The sequence below is a fragment of the Seriola aureovittata genome, chromosome 8 (genome assembly GCF_021018895.1).
Source record: "Seriola aureovittata isolate HTS-2021-v1 ecotype China chromosome 8, ASM2101889v1, whole genome shotgun sequence".
In the NCBI taxonomy this organism is placed as follows: domain Eukaryota; kingdom Metazoa; phylum Chordata; class Actinopteri; order Carangiformes; family Carangidae; genus Seriola; species Seriola aureovittata.
Genome location: NC_079371.1, coordinates 20,123,454 through 20,142,500, shown reverse-complemented (window position 1 = coordinate 20,142,500; position 19,047 = coordinate 20,123,454). Strand labels below are relative to the sequence as shown.

The following is a 19,047-nucleotide window of genomic DNA, read 5'->3' as shown; positions in this document are numbered from 1 at the left end:
GTCACAGTATCACCTTTTCAGTATTTTACCATCTACAGCATATTCAAACAACTGCATTATCACGTGAATAGAACTAAGTTGTAGGTTATTTAGATTTTATGTCTGATTTGAAGTTGTCAGATTCATGTGTATTTGTGTGAGTGTTAATGAGGCAGTGACCTGTGCTATCTGATGAACACAGCTGTCCTGTTCTCACTGCTGCTCTGTCAAAAGCTACTCTTTACCTGTGTGTGTGCGTGTGTGTGTGTGCGTGTGTGTGTGTGCGTGTGTGTGTGTGTGTGTGTGTGTCTGTGTGTATCTATGTGTGTGCGTGCGCCACCCTTGTTCCGCTCCAGTGAAGCGGAAGGCCTCACCTCAGCGCTCCCTGAGACAGCTGCACCCCACCACATGGCCTCAGACAACACGCCTGCCCATCACTCTGTGCCATATTTCTGATTTTTGTTTTCCTGTGTGCATACTTGTTGAGCTTTTCGTCTGTGCGTCGCGTCGCTCGGGTCTTTTGCGGGGCGCCATCCTGGCTGCCACGGTATTAAACTCTCCCTTCAGCACGCCGTAGTTTGAGCAGAGCCACCTTGGATGAAACAGGCTGATCTCTGGCGTGAACAGCTTTCCCACACTGAGCATGTGTTGTGGCCGCTCGCTCGGCGGTATTCCCCTGACGCCCAATGGCTCAGGTGTGAGGGCAGCATTAACGAACAACAAATTAGAACAGGGGGAGGGAAAACAACAGCAATATCTCAGTTTTTCTCTCCAGCGAGCAGCACTCTTTCTGGACAGGAAAATAGGTCAGGTGAGAGCAGAGCGGTTGGAGCGGAGGGGAGGGGGGGGGGAGGGTTGGTAGCTCGTTTTAAAGAAGGGGGAGAGGAGGGTTTATACGTTTGCTCATTTAGTACCAATATATTCTTGGCAGTTGTAATAATCAGAGATTCATAAACAAACAAACAACTGTGAGGGTGAAACTGACTCAATTACCATGAGTTCCCCTCCTTCAAATTCATAAAGAAATACCATCAGCAGCCCCTCTCCACCCTTGAAGTTATTTAGTTCGTTAAATAAGGGCTCGTTAGCCCTCTGCTGTTTCACAGAGATGATTAGATTTTACAGCCCTAATTAGCTGGGCTAGCTCTAACTCTTCTGGAAGAGTAATGGGTCTGATTGCCTAATTAGCTCTCTCTCGTTAAGATGGGAGAAACAGGCCACTGCAGCAAAACCGCAGGAATGAGGAAAAATAAAGTCAGCTAATGAGAAACTTATTTGATTGTTAGGAGAACAAATCTGGTACAGTGTGGATCGGCAGCGCTCTGGGTACTGTACTCGCTCACCGGGAGAATCTCTCTCGCTCGTCTCTGCACATCGCCTCCTGTTGAAAAGAGAGAATGTGTTTGGGCTTCAAAGTGTCTACAAGGAGCAATGTGGATTAGATTTTAATTATGAAGCATTTGTTTAGGCTATGGTAGCAAAAAGCACTTTAACATTACTTTTACTGAAGTTGAAAGAAACATCCTACACAATCTGTCCTGCTTTCTGGCTGTATTGGTTTAGGACTATTTGGCTGAGGCGTGTTGTCATCTCTCTCTGTCTTAGATAAGTTTCCAAGTCCGTCTGATCTGAATCAGTCCGCGCTAAAGATGAAGGCAATTCATGCCATATTTTATGGATTTAACCTCCAATGTGGTGAGTCCACGGAAATTCAGAGAGACGTGACATGTTGTGTCTGTGCTTGACACTAGGCAGGGGAAGCAGCAGAAAGGTGAGAGGCTCCTGTGTGCCTCTCTGTGTCTTCCCCAGGGAAACATGTGTGGTCCACTTTAGCCTCTTACAGAGGCAGGATAATATGAGGGGAACCCTTAACCCCCCCCCCCCACCTCCACCTCCACCTCCACCTCCACTTCCATCGCTCTCCATCACTCCTGGTTAGCATGGGGTTAATCATATGCAGCCACTGCCAGTCAGTCTATCATGCGCCTCGATGGGCCTCAAATCACAAACACATTTCCCTCTCACCCGCTGTCTCTATGAATAGCTTCTCTTAAATGTATCTCCTCACAGAACTGTTGTTGTTAATTGACATCCATATAATTGTGGACTAATCTCTCAATCCTACCCGCTTTGGGAGTATGACTGTCCCTCCGGCCCCATGTGTCCTACTGCCACCTGTGTCCTGTGGCCCCTTTCTTGCCCGTCCAGCTCCCCCAGGCCCGCCACAGGGTGTCCCCCAGGCAGGGAGAGCCTTTTCTGGAGGAGGGAGAAAAACTCTCTGTGACCAGAGATAAGGATCCACTGGATAGCCCTGCATATCCAATGATCCCCATTTCCAGTCACAGTGTGGGGAGGGGTGGGGTGAGGGGTGTCAAGTTTACGCACAATGTTATTTCAGGTTTATTGCTGTTTTTGAGTGTGTGCTTGTGTGTGTTTGCGTTTGCACACACTCCTTGCGGCCCGCTGTTGATGTGGCCCATTTCCTTGCATGCGTGTCCATGCTTGTGTATCCGCGTCGATGCTGGTTATTTCCCCAGGAGTGTGTGTGTGTTGATAGAGGCCATTTCCTGGCGAGTGTGTGTGTGTCTTGAGTGAAGAATGTCGGGCAGGAAGTGCTCCTCCCGGGGAGGATGATGTCATGGCCGACAGTTTCCTGTTCTGTGAGCCAGTGGAACAGACCGAGTCTCAGCCTCGCGGTGGGTAGTTAGGAGTCCTGGACCAGAGACACATTAAATGGTTTTGGTTCGCCTCTCGGCTGCTTCTTGTCTGCACCTGGTTTGGTGTTCGTCCAGATCACCCGACACATCTGGAAAGAACATATAAACTTCGCCAGCCGCAGTGTTTTGAGGATCATTGCATTTTCCCAGCTAATGTACTGTTTGTTTGTCACTCTCCCCCTCTTTGTCTCCCTCTCTAGTGGGGAACCCCGTCATTGTTTTGGTTGTTATGTTTAGATGCACTTCCTGGGGTGAGAGGTCATGTGTTGTCTTGGCTGGGCTAACGTGCGCTAGTGAATAATGTATGTCATTGACTTTATGTCAGCCCTGCCAGCCCCCCAAGCCGAGCCCACCCATGTTTAATTCATCCATCTCATTTGTGTGTGTGTGTGTGTGTGTGTGTGTGTGTGTGTGTGTGTGTGTGTGTGTGTGTGTGTGTGTGTGTGTGTGTGTGTGTGTGTACGTGCGTGTGTGTGTGTGTGTGTGTGTGTGACTGCAAACATGTATGTGTGTGTGTCATTTAGAGGCCCAGTCTGCACCTGTCCAGCCATTAGCCCCCTTCTCATTTGCATTTGATGCTAATGCGGTTTACTGGCAGCGCCTTGCGTCCCCTCAGTGTAGTTTCACTTTCATATCCATGACTGTGTTAGTGAGAAGGTGAAAACACACTCACAGCACAGCTACCCTACATTCTTGTGACTGTAATCTGCCCCGATCAGCTGGTATTTAAATATTGAGGTCGTCGTTATTTGCTTACTCTTTTCCACATCTCGGTGATGCTGTATCTGATGCAGGATTGTCATTGTTTTTCCCCTCTACACCACTTTTCTTTCTCACAGTTGGTTTTCTGCTGTGTCTCTGACCACCTATCTCTCGCCTGACATTTACCTCCAAAACAAAGAGAAGCTACAAACAGAGTCACAAGACCCAGAGAGCAACAGTGTCACTCATATTGGTGGATTACGGCAGCTCCTCTGCACCTTTTTGACTCAAGGTCTTCCTGGAGCTTGTTTTGGTGTTTGTCTTTAGGGGAAGAGAGATCTTCTCAGATTGTGCCGTGATGTTCTTTTAGAAGGTGTATTCTCCCATTGATGTGCTGTTTCTTTTTCTGCAGTCCTAGGGGGGGACAGCTGCATCAGATGTTATGGGAGGCTTTGAAAAGGACTGGCCCTGAGATGGTTGTGGGGTTTGTGCAGGGCTCAGGGGCAAAAAGGCAGAGTTGCTGGCTCATCGATATGCAGGCAGAACTCCCCTCCCTCAGGTGCTGGCTGCCTCACAAATCTGCGTCACACTCACACACTCACACACACACACACACACACACACACGCACACGCACAGGCACAGGCACAGATGCAGCTCTCATCCTCAGATAAACTCGTACACAATACACAAATACATATGCAGACGGATGCATGCGCAGGCCTGAGAATCCACAGGCATGCAAAAATATTGCACGCACACACATATACACACTCACACATTGACCTGCAGCTCTCTGCATCTGTTTGGTTGTGTTCTTTTTTTTCCCTGCGGTGGTCCCCCCACCCCCCCCACCCACCCCCCCACCCCCCCACCCCCCCACCCCCCCGGGTTGGAGGAAAGCGTGGCCCCAGGGGACGGACGGCTGCGCTGATTGACAGCAGGGAGTTTGGAGGTCGAGGAGCCTCTAAAACAGCGCTGCGTCTTTCTCTCTCATCCAGACCTTCAGCACTCTCACCCCCCAACTACTGGCTCGCTTTCATTTGTGAACACCCCAAGACAAAAAAAACACACACACACATCACTCCCAGAGTATACCTGTGTTTGTTTATACCAATATGAAATATCACATTAACACAAGCTGTTTTTTTATTTATTTTATGGTGAGGAAACTATGAGGAACACATTGGAAATAAGTATTTTTAACGCTCAACTTTGTGTGTGTATTACATAGTGTTTTAATTCTTTCCCCCAATAAACTAAAACAGAGCTGCTATCACACTTTATGGGTAGTTAAGATAATGCTCCCCAGCTGAATGCAGGTAGCAATCAGTTTATTAGGGCATATAAACTGCAATTTACAAATGTCATTACAGTGAAACGTTCTTGGTTTCATGACATGGGGAGATTTTTTTTTTTTTTTGGCTGGAGCGACTGTAAATAGCACAGTTGTAGCTCTATTTTCTCCGTAAACTGCTTTGTCATTACTGCTTGACATTCCCTGCTTGACCTGGCCGCTCTCCTTGGCCGTTCCCTCCGCCTTTGTGTCAGTGTTTGTTCTGTCCCAGAATTGAAGGGTTTTGGCCGGCCAGAGCTGACCCAAATGAGTAGCGTCCTACTTCTCTGAGAGCTATTTAAGACATTTTTGGTGTTGGAAATTGCAGGACAGAGAGATAGAGATAGAAGGGGAGCGAAATAGAATAGAAGATATATTTACCATATGAAAGGTCCCATGTATGACGTGTGAACGTGTGTGTGTGTGTGTGTGTGTGTGGTGGTGCTGCAAGTGAGGAAAGAGTAACGTTTTCCAGGATTTAGTCCGTGACTCGCCCTAGAAGATGCGCTCAATTTGCTTTTCAAATGAGGCGTGAAGAGCGGGAGTGTGCGCCTCTCGGTGTGATGCTATACATTTGGACATGCATGGTTATGTGTGTGTGTGTGCGGCAGGAGCAAGGGCTTTGTTTTCTCAATGCTCTGATGTGTGTGGACAGTCTAGCGCAAGGCCCACTAAGTGCTCTCTCACAGCCAATGTGCTACACGGCTCCCTGTGTTGCTGCTCGTAATTGAATAGACACACCAGCTCCTCTCTCAGTGAAGGATACTCAGGCTTCCTCTCCCAGCAGGCTGAGCCAGTGTGTCATCGAGCAGTATAGCTTCCAGCCGCCCTGATCACAGCCCTCACTGATGATTCATTGTTTACTGATTATTTCTGCTAAGTGAGAATGCAGACAGTATGCTTCATGCCAGCCCCATACCCCCCAACCTGGCGTCTCACTTCCTATCAGCCAGTTTCCCTCCCAGAACCTCTTCTGGCGCTTTACCTCAGCGCTGTAGCCCAGGATGTAAGTCCAGGTGTCCAGGATGAGTGCTGATGACCCGCTGTGCCCGAGCAAGATGTATAGTCTGCTGATTGTTTTCCATCAATCTGTCCAGGAAGAATGGATCGCTGGCCAGGCGCTGTGATCGGCGCTCTCAGTTTCACACGCCACAATGGAAGGAAAACCTGCTCCACACTGGGGGAGACAGGGAGGGAGAGATATGTAGTGTGATAGTGGTGGTGGGACTCTGCAACGTAGGAATGATCCTTTTAAAATATTCTGATTATTTTATGTGAGATGTAGCTTTTTTTTTTTACTGCAGGATTATTTATTTTCTTTAAAAACAAACAAAAGAAAACACTTCTACTGTAATCTGGCATCTGTATAGTCAGTACTGTTGTACTATCAGTAACCATATCATCACTTCCAAGTTCAACCTTTTCATATCTGTTCTTATATATGAATATTGTGACACTGAGCTTGACTAATTCCAGCTGTAACATTAAGAGACAAAAGGAAGTCTTCAAGGAAGTATCTCTGTCGTAATTAAACGTAAAGCAGGGACGTCAACATGCAGACAATTATGGTCAACAGCACTGTTCGATCAAAGGGATGATATATTCTTACATTCCTAATATATTCTTTTTACTTTGCATTAATCATCAACAAATGAGACCCAAGCACATGTCACAGTTCCACTTCAAAAAGCTGAGCTGAATTTAAAGGCCTTTGTTTGTGTGTATGTAAGTGATGAGGGGAGACAAAGTAAGGCGTAGGCAATCGACTGAGACACTTTGTTGTTTTACACCGCCTCACCCCCTTTGTGTGTGTGCTGCTAACGCTGTTTGTTTGTTTGCCGAGTGGCTTGACCTCGCTGAGAGGAATGTTCACTCGTTTTCTTTACTTCTGTGTTTGTGTCTCTGATTTTCTCCATCCATGTGTCTCTCTTCTTCTTCTTCTTCCTCCTCTTCTTCTGCTTCTCTCTTCGTCTGTGTCTCTGCCCCTCTGTCTATGTGTCTTTTTCTTTGGTCCTCCCACTCAAAATTCCAGATTTAACTCTGAAGGCTTTTTTTTTTTGGTTAATCACACTTGGAATCTTCCCCACGTTTGAACGCTCTTCCTCGGCAGCGCGTTCTTCCTCGATCTCGAGTCACGCTAATTATCCCAGTTATTGGCTTCTCCAACACAGGAGCTGTGATTTACATGAGGTGACATTCAGTTCAAACGCGCAGACCTTCGCAACCTTTTTCTGGAAAACAATTAACAGCGCAGCTTTCTCCTCTGCCTCCCTCCTGTACCCTCTTTTTTCTCTCGCTACACCACTCCCTCTCTCTCTTCCTCTGGCTATTGTCTTCACACAAACAGAGAAGATTTACTGCCAAAACTGTGAGGGTGTGCTAGGAGAAGAAACTGTTGGTGCACTTTCTGTAACAAGTGATTACTTGGTTGGTAATTGACGGTTTTGGTAGATATTCAGCGAGGTGTTCGCAGGAGCGGTTGAGTGAAACTAACATGGAGAAGGTGCTAACTTTGCTTTTGCAGGATTGTGTCTGATGTTCCATCTTAAATTTTTTCTCTGAATTTATCCATCTCCTCCGTGTGTCTGCCAGTGACCCTAGAAAATTTAAGATGCACCCTTTTACACACACACACACACACACACGCTTATAGACAGACATATAGCCCAGACACTCTCACACACACACACACACACACACACACACACACACACACACACACACACACACGTTCAAACACAAAGACAAACTTGCAAGTGCAACGTTAATGAAGCGCATCTCTGTTCTGTCATGACGCCCGTGTTAGCATGACAAGATGTTTACACACACAATCACGGCCGCGCCTCTGATGTGGGCCGGGATGAAACAGAGATGAGAGGAGAGGAAAAAGAGGAGGCAGAGACGTGACGGTGAGCGTCGGGTATGGGCTGCTTTTCTCTGTTTGACAGGAGGACAGGTGTAAAAGTACCCCACTGAGCGAGAAGACTTAGAGGGATAGATAGACAGACAATAGCAAAAGAGAGAGAGCGAGATGTACCTGGAGGAAAATTTTCTGAAAAGGAGAGACGCTTCTTTTTTTTTTCTTTTTTTTTTTTTTTGTCTACAGAGGACTTCTCTGAACTCAACCACATTCTCGAATCCGGAGGAAAACAATTAGATCCACCCGCTTCCCCTTGTCCCGCAGTGTAGATTACAAATGAGCAAACCTGGCATTTATCACATTACTACAAACATTTATTAAAGCCGGTTCCCCTCTAAAGCTGCAGAGATAACAGTGGGTAATTGCAGAGACTGGCTCTATTAGTTAAGTATGCCTAATGTCACTGCCTCAGAGCATTAATGGACGCCGTAGTATTATGTTCCTGCGCTCATTACCACCCCACTCCCCTTCAAACAGATACACACACACACTCATACACACACGCACACACACACACACATTCACACTCCCTCTCCCCCCTCCATTGACCCTGCAGCAGGAGTCTGTGCCACTCTAATGAGAAATGGAAAACACTGCTCCGCAAGCTCCAAGACACACACACACACACACACACACGCATATACGGACACAGACACACACACACACACACACACACACACACGGTGGGAGCCATTACAAGGGGACAGAGGGGTACAACAGTATAATCACACACGCCCAGGGAAACAATTGTGCCGTTATCAGAGTGATCACATTATAAAAGTTTAATAAACACCAAACGGCCTAATGGTGAATTAGCCTGCATCTGCCCTGTGTTGTGCCAGGCTATAATTAGTGATTTAACAGAGACAAAACAAATGTTTTTAGCCAGAGCGTTTCACAATCAACAGATTTTTACTTGGACATAAATTATCATGTTTGTCCAGAATTAAAAGAAAATGTGTGGCTGTGATGATGATGTGGGAGTTTGTTTTTTTTTTTCTTCTTCTTCTGTTTTTTTTTGTTTTTTTTTTCACTTTGTGATCTTGACTCCAAGACACCACAAGTCACACATGCAGACAGTTGCACAAACACTGAACCACTGAGAGGAGAGTTTGGCTCAAGCCCGAGTCTGGTTTTCTAAGTGGCACTTGAGATGTGTATGGAGAGGGGCGGACGGGTGCTTGAGATTGCTGAGGAGGAGGAGAGAGAGTGAGGAAAGGAGGGAAGGGGGGAGGGAAAGCAGAAAAGAAACAGGAAGAGATGGCGGTGAATGACGTGGAATAAGTTAGTCAAGAGGAGGGGAAAAAATGACTCTTCTTCTTCTCCCCTGTGTCTATTTTGGTAGTTGTGCGTGCGTGTGTGTGTGTGCATTTGCATGCGGACATTGACATTAAATCAATAACAATTTATAATTTACAATCACAAGGACCTATCACTTTTTATAGGGCCTCCATCCTTGCTCATCAATATTACATCAGGACGCAGACTCTCAGTGTGAAGGAGCAGGAGGGTGAGAAAACGGCTGAGAAGAGTGAATATGGCTTTGGTCCAGTGTGTGTGTGTGTGTGTGTGTGCGTGTGCGTGTGCATGTGTGTGTGTAGAGGGGGATGTGGGCGGAGGGGGAGAATGAGGGCATCTGCTGAGGTTGTAGAAAACATTGCTCCCAGCATACACAAATGTGCAAACGCATACCCTGCCTTGCTTGTGTGTGTGCGTGTGTGTGTGTCTGCATCTGTCCAAATGCTTTTGTATGTGTATGTGAGTGCGTGCGTGTGTGTGTGTGTGTGTGTGTGTGCATGCTTGCCAGCTGAGTGACAGCTTAGTATTGATCCGTGGGAGGCCCTGGTGTCATTAGACCCAGTATGGACCAGCAGGCACACGTGGAGGTCAGGGCACAGAGTTTGTGTGTGTGTGTGTGTGTGTGTGTGTGTGGCAGAGTGGGGGACCAAGTGTTCAGTAGTGACAGGCTCAAGCCTCTGAAAGAAAATCAATCGTGTCATAAGAGGAAGGTTTCCTCCAGCCTCCTTCTCCTTCTTTCTCCCTACTCTTCCTCCTCTCATCTTTTCTCTCCCATTTTTCTTTTCATTCTTCTCATTTGGGAGATCGTCCATAGACTCTCCATTTGCTCTTTTACCACTCCCTTCTTCCCTGCCTTTCTTTGGTTTTTGAGCATCTCTGACACACACACTCACACTCACACACAGATAGCACTCTTGGGTCAGGACGGGGGTTGCATGTGTGATGTGTGGATCAATCTGAGGGGTTATCCTGGCAAAAAGGAGCCATTAGTGACATAACTGATCCTGGATCAGCCCTCATTAACTAAAAGGGCACAGGGGCTGTGTGTCCAGATAAAAGAAATGACCCCAAACCAGAGCCAATTAACTCAGGGGGTACAGACTGGGTGAATTGATGGCATGTGTTGTTTTGTTTAATGGAAGTTTGATTCGGAAAGAAACTGATTAGATTTTGTTTAATTGTGAATTTAGGCTGTCCTTCAGTTATTTATTATTAAGCGAGAGGACACACACAGACACACACATACACACACTCTCTCTCACACACACACACACCGGGCAAGCATCCACCTGTTCTCCTCTCTCCTCTCTCGCCTGAGGGGACTAGTATGGTAGATAACAGTTTGAGTGGGCCTGCTGCAAAACACTAATCAGACCTAACACTGCCTAATTAGCACAGAGTCCGCTGATTGGCTTACAGCAATAATTAACACAGGTGAGAATAATTAGCTCCCCATAGACCTGTGTGTGTGTGTGTGTGTGTGTGTGTGTGTTGTGTGTGTGTGTGTGTGCAGGATGTTATTATGCAGTCTTGGTCCCCAGTGAGACTGAAGAGGCAGAGAGAAGAATCAAACTCATTACTGAAACCAGGCCAACCTGTGTTAGGTGCTCTGCTTTCCCACACCCAGAGAATTAGCCACAGAGATCCACCTCCCATCTCTCGCTCTCTCTCTCTCTCTCTCTCTCTCTTGATGTGTGTGTGTACCTACCTTTTCTCTTGTCTTTTTCTCTCTCCGTCTCTTTCCCTTCAGCCCCCCCCCCCACTTGATGATGACTGAAGGTGCGTTTGAGGAATCTCACCGCTAGGTGAACCTACTAAGATAAGATGAAACACAGACACGGGGCATCTTTCTATCATATTCTGTCTCTCCGGTGGTCTGCTTCTCTCTTTTATCCCCTGCCCAGCCCTTATTCATTCGCTCTTCAGGATAGTGGGGACGAAATAGGGGGAAAAATTGTTGGCATGCGCCGTCTTCCTCTCCAAATAAAAAGCTTCAGCATATAGCCTCTTCCTTCCAATAAAATTGTATACTGTACACTCCATGAACTACTACTTACCGCCTGGCTGTGTACACAAGATACTGAATCATGCTCAGCCAACTCCTCATGTTTCCTCTTCAAGAGAGAGAAAGAAGGAGATAATGAGAAAGACTGAGGAGGAGAGACAAAGAAATGAGAAAAGAACAGGGGAACTGTGTTTTGCTGAAAGACTGGCCGTCGTTCATCAGTCTGTAAGCAGCATGGTGTCCTCCATCTCACTCTCCCTGGTTATTTTTACCAAAGTGCTGCTTCTTTGATCAGGCCAACATCACAGAGAAGAAGACGGGCACACAGACATTGAGAGGGGGTTAATATTGGAACACAATTGACGGCTTGTCACTTTTAGCTCCGAGGCACAAACATCACCGAGTAGTTAGTCAGGTTCCGGAGAGGGAGATAGATGGGGGTAACACACACACATACACACCTCCGAGAGCTTTTTGTGTGCTAAATAAATAACAAGCGACGATGTAAATTGGTGTTTTCCTGAAGTGTGCGGCTGCTTCTGGGATGTGTTTTTCATGTCAAGACATTTTAGAGTGGTTTAGGAGTGCAGGATGTAGGGCTAATGAATTTAACCCCCCAAACTGTGCACAGACACACAGTTTTGCTCTCATGCATACACACACACACACACAGTTGAATATTCACCTGACCACAGGTGCACCACAGCATTAATGCGAGGCACATTCAGGCTGACTCCCACCCCCAGCTCACTCTCTAAACCATTGTTCTCCACACACCAGGGCCCAGGGAGGTGCCAGGGGCAACATCAGCCTATAACCATACACCAGTTGAGACACAGTGGGAGAGGGAAGCTTATCGTTGGCTGACTGATCTCCGGTGTCGCGCTGACAAGCCTCCCGTGTTCGCTAGATTTGTTTTTTGTTGTGTTCGCTCCTGGTAAACACTTGCCTCTCAAAACAGGCAGCTACTACCTCTGTCACACATGAGGCTGTCACAACACAACGCTCACCCGCGCTGTACTCCACATCATACCGAGCTGTAGCTACGACACACACAGACAGACACACACCTGGGGATGTATGTATGAGCAAAATGGATGTACTCAAAAGGCAGCTAAATGCATATAAGAGCTGTTAAAGCAGTGTTTATGGGAGGCATTTGCATAGTGTTCATAGCACTTTCTGCCTGTCTCCTTTCCACACACGCACACACACACACACACATACACACACACACACACACACACACACACACACACACACACACACACACACACACACACACATACACATGCACACACTCTCTCAAAAGCTGCACTTTTCCCCCTCGAATACTCTCAACATGCCTTCCTGACTAAAGAAACAAAATGAAAGAAGGTTGATTGAGGCAAAACAAGGAAGGTTGTTTTTTTTTCATATTTCCTGTTTCAATAATTAATATGCATGAGTTTTATGGCCGCTTAAGATGCGATCAATTATTCATTAACAGCATGTTAATTGCATCCACAGTCCTGAATATTTAACCAAACACTAAATCAATGGGGTCGAATGAGCAGCAATATGGACATTTTATAAGCTTTGCCAAAAATTAGGTTAGGCTTTAATGAAAACGGCAGCGAGCAGATTGGAAAAGGGACAAATGTGAGGAAAGGACCAACTTCATGAGAGGAGGCTTATGTTTAGAAAGCAGACAATATGAATAAATGCAAGGTTGTTGACTCGTAATAGTATAGTCAGTGACTCTTAGCCTTTTCTTCTGCTTTGTCTCTTTATTCTCATCTCCTCCTTTTTTAAATGGAGAGGATGTAATCTCTTCATCTCTGCCCACTGTAGCCAGCCTTTTCCACTCTCAAAGACTCCAGACTCCTTTGTCCTGGATCTTTGTGTGCTTGTGTGTGTGTGTGTGTGTGTGTGTGTGTGTGTGTGCGCAGCTCTTGTGTGTGTGTGTGTGTTTCTGTGCAGTTCTTGTTTGTGTATGTGTGTGTGTGTGTGTGTGTGTGTGTGTGTGTGTGTTTCTGTGCAGTTCTTGTTTGTGTATGTGTGTGTGTGTGTGTGTGTGTGTGTGTGTGTGTGTGTGTGTGTGTGTGTGTGTGTGTGTGTGTGTGTGTGTGGCACAGCGGTGTCTGGACGGTGACATTTCTCTGCTTGGATAACCATCGCGCCCTCTGTCCCTCTGTCCCACCAGCCATGACGCAGGGTAATGTCACCTGTCAGTCTCAAACTCCTACTTACAACCGCTACCCCCCCACCTCCCCACCACCCCCACCGCACCTCACAACTCCCCACCCCACCCTATCCACCACCAGTCCGCCACCCTCTCACCCTGACCCTAAACTACTCCTCCCCTGGACTTCACCTGGGAGACAAAGCCCTCACCATCTCCCTCTTCCCACTCCTTTTGTCTTCCTCTCCGGTACCTCATATGACTCCATATCCTCCTGCTCTTTCACTGCCTTATATCCAAATGGCAACCCCACCCCACCACCCCCACTTTACATTTACCCCCAGGACACCAGTATATGGAACGGGAGGACAGCGTATATAGTGAATGGGAAAGTCAGGGGTGGGAAGTTGACTTTTTGCCTGGACCCCGTTGCGTTCTGCGCCTGTTTTCAATTACTCTCCCGACACAGGCAGGGTGGAGGTTTATGCGTTATATGGGAATGTAATTGACTATAACTGCCCTCTTAACATTAACCAGGTGTACTAGCTGAGTGTGTGAGATTAGGCCTCAGGTCTTGGCTGTAATGGTGTGTGTGGACCCGGTCTATGCGGTTGTGTTGTTGTTGATGTATTTATGCCCTGCTCCTGTGAGGTGCTGCCCATTAGCACCGCATTTAAATCTGCCATTTTTCCAGTGTGTTTCTGTGCACGTGTGTTTATGTGTGTGCATAGTACAACTACTTGTCCCATTGTGTAAGTCCCATCATGCATCTGCCTGTGTGTGCATATAAGAATGAGAGGGAAAGTAAAAAAAAAAGAGGCAGGATACAGATCCAGCCTGCTTCAAGGGGGGCCTGACTTTACAAGGACAAAGTCAAAATGGGCCCATTCACAAGCCTGACATACTGTGATTTGTATGTATAGTGCTGTGCAGCCTGCGGGGCACAGGCCCAGGGGCTATCACAGACACCCAGACCAGTGCAGGAGCAGGGGGAGGTGGTTTATGCGGAGTGTATGTAGAAGGAGAGGACTGTGTGTTTGTGTGTGTGTGTGTGTGTGAGTGTGTGTGTGTGTGTGTGGGTCTGTGTGTGGTGGAAAGAGAAGCATCAACAGGCTGTCAATCAAGCCCCGGCCACAGCCTGTCACTCCTCGATCCGGGGGAGAATGGGAGTCCCTGGGACCCTGAGAGGAGAAAGGAGGAGGTGGTGCGGGAGGGGAGGTGGAGGAAGCAGGGAGGAGGTGACTGTCTGTCTGTCTCAGTGACTCCAGCTTGATTTGATATTTGATACCGAGCATGTGGCATTTGAATGCAAATCTATTTTGATTGTCCCACCGTCTGATAGGGTTAAGAGGAATCTATAGGGGATATGCATGTACGCGTTGTGTACCAGATGAGGGCTGGTTGGAGATACACCCACACACACACACAAAATAAGAGGGAGAATTATTCAGAGGGATTATATTACTCACCAATTCACTTGCATCAGGCAGGTTTCCCTCTCACAGCAATATAAAGCTATTCAATTTGAATAAATATTAAAGATAATGGGTCAGAGGTCAGAGAAATGTTTTGTCTTGCGATTCCTGTCTCCTTGTGGTTAAAATACTTTTCTTTACATGCAAAACTAGTGTGTACACATCCTGTACATAGCTGTGTGTATGTTTGAAAATATGAGCTCACGCAGGATAATTATTTTCCCTGCGTGCCTGTGGAGGATTGTGTTTAAAAGCAAGCATGTCAAGTAGGTAGACAGACGGACAGATAGACGGACGGATAAAGCTGGTATTACTGCAGTATGGAAATGCGAGGCTCAGTTCCCTCCCAATTAGAGCAGTGACTTCTGAAATGCCATAATACCCATTAATTAGCAAGCTGCTATTTTCTCAGTGATTTGGCTAATTAGTCTGCGAGGCTCTACACTATCTGGACCATTATTATTGGGTTGAAGCCATGCAAACACACACTCTCACACACACACACACATTCATGTTCGAGCCGTCGCACAAACACCAGCACGCTCACGTTCACATACATACCGTACAAGGGGAACCGATACACAATTTCCCACAGTTGAGTGACCCTAGTTTAAGTGACACCATTATACGCTTCAGTAGCAGCACAACACAGCATGAGAGAGTTAATGGTGAAGAAGGGGATGTTGATGCACAGTTGCAAACCGGCCTCTGTCTTCTTTAACTATGAGCTCCTCATAACATGTTATTATATACAAACAGCAGCGCTGCCCCGTGCTCCTGTGAGAAACAACAGAGAAGCGTTTCAGCCCCCTGTAATGACTTGGCGTGTGTGTGTGTGTGTGTGTGTGTGTGTGTGTGTGTGTGTGTGTGTGTGTGTGTGTGTGTGTGTGTGTGTGCATGCGCGGGGCGCTCTCTCTGCTCTCGACAGTCCATCAGTGTCTCCCACCGGACAGACAGGCCACTGACACAGCACCATGAGGCCGGGAAACCTTTTCAATCACTCCCTCACTTTTCCCTCTCTGTCAGGTGGCAGAAAGGCGTGATTGATCTGTTGTTTCTCCACGGTGGTAAAGGAGTAGAAAGAAGTTGTGTTGGGTGGTGGAAAAAAAAGGGGTCTGGCATGTGTGACAACCACTTTCATAAGTTTATTAATCATCTTCATCAATAATGCAGCCCCGGCCCTGCTGTTGGTCGTCATGCAGCTTGTGTGTGTGTTTGCTTGCATGCGTGCAAGTGTGTGTTCACACTCCTTGCAGCCCGATGAACTTCATAAGTGTCCCATCACCACTTTAATCAAATTACTTATGAACCAAAATTGACAGTTTTCATTAATTATAAAGGATTATTCTAATTGCGATTCAAATTTATTCATTTAGAACAGACGGCATTCAGTAATGTTTCAGGAAATTTGCATATTAAATGGAGAGGGTAGGCCATTAGCTATGCTAATGTATGCATGATTCCTTATTTTGTGATTGGTGGGCCATATGTAGCAGGCTGGGGGTGTGCAGGTGAGGAATCTAGAAGGAGCTGTAATATGTTTGATAAACACAGAGGGATGCAAGGCCAAAACACACGCGCACGTGTGCACGCACACACACACATACACACACACACATACACACACACACAGACACACGCACACAAACACACACTCACACTCACATGCTCACACACACACGGCAGGAAGCCATACATCTCTGTTCAGTATCAGTCTCCCTCTGTCTTTCCCTTGTCAAACACACACACACTCTCTCTGTCTCGCATTTTCTTGGTCTCTCCCACTCTCTGCTTCCATATTCCTCCCTCAAGACCCATTGGAGGGAACAACTTTTTACCCGAGAACAAACACAGCACACTAATTAAGTTTCTGATTTCTGATCCTGCTGCATTTAGAAACATAACCTTGAGCCTGTGTACACTCACAGTCATAGTTATGATTTAATACGGTGCTTAAATGGAACAAAAAGAAAGAACTTTTGCAAGCGGCACATTCATCCCCACAATGTATGGGGCTGGTCCCGGGTTGACACAATGCTCTTTATCAAGCTATATATAGTCGATGCATTATGCATTAAGTTTAACATGTGCTTAAATCAACACTATTCAATATGAATACATCAGTCTTCAACTAAGGTAGAGAGGAGAACATTTAGGGTAAATGACTGCACAGGGAGGCACGCGGGCAGGCATAAGCACACAGTTACAAACACACACACACGGTCACACACACCCTTCGGCTGTGCGGCGGCGTCTACCCAGGCTGATGACAGGCCCATTATTCACTGGTCAGTCCCACGAGGGCAGGGTTTGGGCTGGACAGGGTAGCAGAGCGTCCCAGCGTGGCAGGACAGCGCTGAGGTGAGAGGGACCAGGACCCTTCATTAATCCAATGGTTTGAGGGCCTGGAGCCTCTCTCTCTCTCTCTCTCTCTCTCCCTCTCTCCCTCTCCTTCCCTCGCTCTCTTTGTCTCTGTCTCCATCAGATTAATGGGCCAGGCCTGACAGAGGAAGTGTTTCAATCAGCACCGCCTGCCAAGCTTGTCCATCACCCAGACAGCCTCTTATTCATCATGGCTTTGATACACACACAGGCTCCCACACACAAACACACACGCATGCACAGATGTTTATTTGGTTGCATTTTTCCCCTGTGCTCTGGTGCAAAGCCAGGCCACAGGTACCGATGTTATCAGGCTACAAGTTGTTGAACCCAGCTACTCCTTCTTCCAACGCTGTTCCAGAGCAGCAGAGATCTCATTGCCTGTCTTTCAATGCTCCCCGCATGATGTCTCAGTTGAATTTTGAATGATCCTTTTTGGATGAAATGGATGAAACACAATTGGTTAAGTGTCTCTGGGACTTCTGTCCCCAAGCTGAGACTGGAGCTCGGGCTCCGAGGGGGAAGCGAGGAGCGATCTCTCCCAAGTGGGGCCTCTCCCTGAGCGGCGAAGCCACAGCGCGGCTTCCCCCTGACCCACCGTCTCCCTCCTCCTGGGTCCATTTGTTCTGAGAAATATTTAAAGACGGGGCAAATCCAGCTGACATGACATGCACACACATTGAGCAGATACAGACGAGCAGGAGGATGGGACGATGCACAGAGCGAGCTGGAAATGAATTTTTCAGAGCAGTGAGATGTTCTATTTGAATAAATCATGATACTTAAGATAGACATGAGGGCAATATAGAGGTGCTCGCCGCTACTTTAGTAGCACTCCTGAGGAATGGAGGGAAGTGGGTGCGTGTGTGTATGATGGGCTCTGTTTTTTTCATCTGCCCCCCATGTTCCTGTGTGTTCAATATGTGATTGTTCATGTTTTCTTTTATGTTTTGTCTTTTTTTTTTAGTCGAGGTTTCTTTCCGTGGATCTGGTATTAGTGGAACTGGATGTTTCTCTCCCAGTATAGCTAAACTGGGCCACTGTTACAGCCTGGTGTCCGAAGCCCAGGGCCAGTCCCACAGACAGACCTGGTTCTGGATTATTAATGTCCCCCCCTGTGGAGCCTGGCCCCCTCCCCCACCCAGTGCCCCCCTACACCCCTGGGGTCAGCCTGCATGGCTCCTGGTGCAAGGCCCCCCTCATAAATCTCCCTAAATTAGTGTGTGTATGTGTGCGTGTGTGTGTATGTGTGTGTGTTCTTCCACGCTTAAACATATACTGCAGGCAGGGAGACAGGTCACTGCGAAAACAAGCCAGTCAGGCTCCTGGTTGAAGTGTCAGTGATGCATGGCGGAAAAAGTGAAAGAAAGAGTTGCAGAGAGGAGGAAGAAAACGAGAAATGAAACACAAGGGGAAGAAAAGAAAATACACAAAACAGGGTTTGAGGAAGATATTTGATTCTCTGAGAAAGCCAGACTTCACTTTTAGTTTAGCCTCTTATTTATCACTCCTTTTTGTGTGCTGTAACATTATATTTGCTTACAAATATTTACACTTAATTTGAACTTGTCTCTGACTTCATTAGGATCGATTTCCCGAACAAATCTTAATGCTTAATTGCTAAAGTGCAGGATCCTCCATCCCTCTACCTGCCTAGATTAGTTCAGCATGTCCCACGGTGGTAACAGGCATGGGGAAGTGCTGTTGTGTCACTTAGTTAACCCCCGAGACAAATGGCTCCCCTCTGGAGCACAGTGAATTACACACCTCATGAAGCATATTAGGAGCCAGACACAGTGCTTTTCTTCCTGAGATGATCTGTACGGCAGGAATGGATGGAGGGAGAGGGAGAGGGGAAGGCTGAGTTATGGCATCACCCACAGCCATTTTTACAGCGTGTCGGCATCAGAACAAAACAGAGAGAGCAGAAAGAGGAGGGGCAAAGAATAAAGAAATGAGGCACAAAGATGTATAGCGCAGTGTGTAACAAAAGGCTGAAAAGATGAATAAACTAGAGCCACTGAGGACGATAAAACCGCACAGTTCTAAAGTTATCCATGTTAAATTTG

The 19,047-nt window shown here is 46.9% G+C and overlaps 1 protein-coding gene across 6 annotated transcripts in view; it reads left to right on the top strand.

Annotated features, from left to right (window-relative positions):
- ebf1a (EBF transcription factor 1a) overlaps positions 1-19,047 on the top strand; it is a 56,035-nt gene that overhangs the window by 8,001 nt on the left and 28,987 nt on the right. The gene's annotated exons all lie outside the window — the stretch shown is intronic.